This window comes from Cebus imitator, unplaced genomic scaffold (assembly GCF_001604975.1).
Source record: "Cebus imitator isolate Cc_AM_T3 unplaced genomic scaffold, Cebus_imitator-1.0 Scaffold407, whole genome shotgun sequence".
NCBI classification, from domain to species: domain Eukaryota; kingdom Metazoa; phylum Chordata; class Mammalia; order Primates; family Cebidae; genus Cebus; species Cebus imitator.
Window position 1 is genome coordinate 1,263,599 of NW_016107722.1, and position 5,374 is coordinate 1,268,972.

Below are 5,374 nucleotides of genomic sequence, written 5' to 3' on the forward strand. Positions count from 1 at the left end.
TCTTCTAATCAGGCTTTTGGGATTGGACTATGGGGACTAGGTCGCCTGAAAGATGGGCCCGAGTGGCACCGAGATGACTGAGGTGGGCTTGTGTGGACCTGGCAGGGGTGCTCCCTTCTCACTCCACCTGTCTGTAGCTGCCCCTATTGCTCCTCTGGGCCATGCTTTCAGATGGCTTTGCATAATTGTGCCCTGATGTTTCCCAAGTTGTCTGATATCAAGAATCATCAGAGTCTCTTGATAAAAATACAGTCTTCCATACCCAATCCCAGAAGATTCTATTTGGAAGGATTTTGTGAGGTCCACAAATATGGGTGGCTCCCGTGAGCAGCCAAAGTGATTCTTATCATGTGTGGTTAGGAAACTGCATTCAGTTTTCATTTTTATTTATTTATTTTATTTAATTTTTGAGACATAGTCTTGCTCCTTCGCCCAGTCTAGAGGGCAGTGGCACAATCTCTGCTCCCTGCAACCTCCGCCCCGTGGGTTCACGGGATCCTTCCACCTCAGCCTCCCAAGTAGCTGGGATTATAGGCATGTGCCACCATGCCAGGCTAATTTTTGTATTTTTAGTAGAGACAAGGTTTTGCTATGTTGGCCAGGCTGGTCTCGTATTCCTGGCCTCAAGTGATCTGCCCACCTTGGCCTCCCAAAGTGTTGGGTTTACAGGCATTAGCCACCACGCTCAGCCTGCATTCAATTTTTAAATGGTGTTTTCTAACCTCGCTGAATCATAAAATTGTCTAAAGCATTTGCTGCATTACAGATGCTCAGCCCCAGCCCAAGTGAATCAAAATTACGAAGCCAAGGGCCTGGGAATCTGTATGTTTAGTAAACACTAGACTAGAGGTGCATCTTGTATCAAGGAGGTTTGGTAAACACTGTAATTGAGACTTACTTGAAACCTTTAGAAATAGCCATTCCCTGTATCTGCAGAGGAACTCAGGTATCTGCTTTTTTTTTTTTTTTTTTTTTTTTTTTTTGAGTCAGTGTCTCACTCTGTCATCCAGGCTGGAGTACAGCGGCATGCCCAGGGCTCACTGCAGCCTCAACTTCCCAGGCTCAAGCTGTTCTTCTGCCTTAGCCTCCAGAGTAGCTAGGACTACAGGCTATGTACCACATGCCCAGCTAAATTTTTTTGAATTTTAGTAGAGACAAGGTCTCACTATGTTGCCCAGGCTGATCTCAAACTCCTGAGCTCAAGCAATCCTCCCTCTTTGGCCTTCCAAAGTGTTAGGATTGCAGGTGTGAGCCACCATGCCCAGCAGGGATCTGTGTTTTTAAGAAGAGCCCAGGTGACTATGATGCTCAAGGTTCATGAACCCCTTTGAGAAATACTGTATTAAACTCTGATGTTGCTACAATTCGTGTCTTTGTTCTTGATGCCAAACCACTGACAGTATTTACTAAGAACTTGCACATTTCCTTGTGTTTGCAAATGTCCTTCACAGCCTCCCATGTCTGTGTTTTAAAACTTTCTACTTAACTCTGTTTTTTAACTTTCTATTGAGAAAAATCTCAAACACACAGAAAATTAAAAATAATAGTTCAGGCCAGATGGGATGGCTCACACCTGTAATCCCAGCACTTTGGGAAGCTGAGGCGGGAGGATCACTTGAGGTCAGGAGTTCGAGACCAGCCTGGCCAACATGATAAAACCCTGTCTCTACTAAAAACACAAAAATTAGCTAGGGATGGTGGCAGGCACCTGTAATCCCAGCTACTAGGGAGGCTGAGGCAGGAGAATCGCTTGAACCTGGGAGATGGAGGTTGCAGTGAGCTGAGAGCACACCACTGCCTCCCAGCCTGGGTGACAGAGCAAGACTGTCTCAATAAAACAAAACAAAACAAAACAATAATAATAGTTCGATGTACACCTATTATACTCACCCCCTGATGCAAGATTTGCCACTTTTATTTATGTGTTTATGTATGTGTTTTTTGCTGATTTCAAAGTCAGTTGCAAACATCTTGACCACTTACCCAGATACCTCAAGCATGAATATATTTTTAAAAAATTAAATGAAAAGGTACCCTCCTTCATAACCACAATACAATGGTCACACCTAACAAAACAAAACTAATAATTCCCTAATATCAGCAAATTTCCAGCCTATATTCAATATTTCCCCAGTTGTCCCCAAAATATATGTTTTTAATTATTATGTTATTATTATTGAGACAGAGTTTTGTTCTTGTCACCCAGGCTGGAGTGCAATGGTGTGATCTCAGCTCACTGCAACTTCTGCCTCTCGGGTTCAAGCAATTCTCCTGCCTAAGCCTCCCAAGTAGCTGGGATTACAGGCGCCTGCCACTACACCCAGATAATTTTTTTGTATTTTTAGTAGTGAAGAAGTTTCACCATGTTGGCCAGGCTGGTCTCAAACTCCTGACCTCAGGTGATCCACCCACCTCAGCCTCCCAAAGTGCTGGGATTATAGGCATGAGCCACCACACCCGGCCCCAAATGTCTTTTATAGCTATTTTTTCAAACCTCAATGCAATGAAGGGTTATACATTGCTTACAACTGCCATGTGCCCTATGTCTCTTTTAATCTGGAGCAGTCCTGCCATTTTTTTCCAGGCCAGTTATCTTGGAGAATGTCTCTGGATTTGTCTGATTGTTTCCTTATGGGGTTACATTACACTTAAAAACAAACAAAAAAACATAATGCTGTGTGTGTGTGTGTGTCCTCCTTCCATTCCAAACATACATATGTGTGTGTGTGTATATATATATATATATATATATATATATATATATATAAACATAAAATCAAAGTTTACATTTATATATATACTATATAGAGAGACACAGGTTTATTTGCTCCTTCCCACCCCACATGGCCCCTTTTTTCCTCTCAGTCACAGCTAATAATAGTATTTATTGAATACTTGCTACATGCCTGGCACTGTTTTAAGAAATCAAGTGTATTATTTCTTTACTTCTCATAATAACAACGAGGTAGGTTTGTTACCAGTAAAACTAAACCACAGAGTGTCCAGTGGAGTGAGGAAGGTCACAGGGCTGGCAAATGACGGGGACTGGGCTTTAAGACTCAGACCTTTGCTTTAGAGCCAGCCTCCTTAAGCCACAAAAATAGAATGATACTAAACACACTTAAAACTTATCTTTCTAGGCCAATGCATATAAACTAGAATCATTCCTTTTTATCTCCAATAATTTATTGTAAACATTTTCAAACATACAGAAAAGTTGGAAGAATTAAACGGGGAACATTTATATCATCACCACCTATATTCTACAATTAACATTTTGCTGTATTTTTTATCATGTTAATTTATCTATTTCTCTATCTGTCCATCAATCTATAATATTTTGATGCATTTTTCTCAAGTATAACTTATTTTTTAAAAAATAAGTGCATAAGGCTGGGTGAGGTGGCTCATGCTTATAATCTCAGCACTTTGGGAGGTCAAGGTGGGAGGATCGCTCGAGCCAGAAGTTCGAGACTAGCCTGAGCAACATAGTGAACCCTGTCTCTAAAAAAATATATATATATTTTTAAAGTGCATAAAATTCATAGTATGGTGGTTTAATACTTTATTTGCTCATTGCCCTGCAGATAGGTATTCTAGCATTTTGCTATTACAAATTGCTAAAATTAACATTTTTGTCTTCATACTTTAGTATACGTTATCTTATAGCAATGGTGCTTTTACTTCAGTGGGGTAGAGTCCTAAAAATTTCATTCTCAGGTCATCTGGAAAAGGATACAGAATAGCTCATTTAGTAGATGCTGATACTAGAGGATCACTTTCCACCAACAGACACCAAAGTCTGGGAAGACCTGCATTTCCTTTCCTTGTGTTATTACTACTAGAAGAAATATGAACTTCAAATACACAAACACGGCGTTCTCAGGATGCTATCTTGATACAAACAATATCTGGATATCCTGGTCCCCATAGGTATAGGTACTGAGTACTAAGTTCTTATACTTGGTATTTGGAATACTCAGGGTACTTATTGCCTAACCCAGTGCCTGGCACAAAGTGACACAATCAGTATTTTTCAAAGGAATAAACAGAAATACAGTGAACATAGACACAGTAATATCTCTTTTAATGAAAGGATATTTTCATTCATTTTTCAAGTGATGTGAATATTTCGTACTTGTTATGCACTTCTTAGGATATCTATGTCCCCCCGTCATAAACATTTAAAATTTTGCCTATCTCTGTTGAAACTATTTACCCAATGAACACCAGCTCAAAAGGCAACAGATCCACAGTGTCTTCCTTAATTTTCTAGCAGAATTGCTGGCTCTTCTTGTTTCTCTTAACACTGTGTATTGCCCCCTCTCAGACCCACTTCACACTGTACTTTTTTGGTGAAGTTTGGATGTGCGTGTGCACACACATGCCAAGAACATACTTTATGCTGCCCACTGGAGGTTGAAGAGAGCATGGTTCTTCTTCTACTTTTGTATCTTCAAATTGCCAAGCAGGGTGATTTATACTCAACAAATACTTTCTGTGAATGAATCAGTGAATGAAATGTAGAAGAGAGGGGCAGTAGGGCAGATAGTGGCCAAATCCTGGAATCTTTGTATGCCAGACCAAGTAGCCTGGAATGTATTCAGTGTCTATTCAGAAATCACAGAAAATGTCTGAGCTAGAGAGTGGAAAGATCAGAACTGAGGAAGGGAGACCCGGTGAGTCTAGGACAAGTCCCAGGTAGGAAGCAATACAGGCTCAAACAATACTTGGGAGTTACAGACCTAAGTTTCACAGTAGAGTTTCTTTAGAACACTTCTAAAGTTAAGTTTTAGTCAGTAGGCCTGAACTCCTGTAGTGTTTTGTTTTGTTTTAGTTTTCTTACAGTAGAGAAGCTAGAAAATAAATATAGAGAAACAAGATAACAATCCTCAGAAATCCTACCATGTAGAGAAGGTCGTCATTAGTCACCATTTTGGTGTAAATGTTTTCACGCGTTTTCCTATGGCATATATATGCATTTAAAAATGTGTAATGAATATATGAAGTTTTATTTATATATTTTCTTGATATATAATATAATCATATATATGTTTGTCATATGAACCTTTGTGTTAGATAAAAGATATCATATGTCTTAACATATCTTGAGGACTTGGCACAGAACAAGTGTTCGATATATATTTATCAAATGATTAAATGAATAGCAATTATCCATTATCACTTACCTTTATGCAGAGATTTTAATGCTTTTGCTAATTTATAAAGCAAATAATTAAAGATAGCAGCTCTAGTGCTTTTATATCTAATGCATTTCTTTTGTTTGTTTTAGATTATTCTAGAAGAAATATAAATTAAAAATACACATGAAATCTTTGGAGTTTCTTTTTTTTTGGGGCAGGATTTCTTTCCT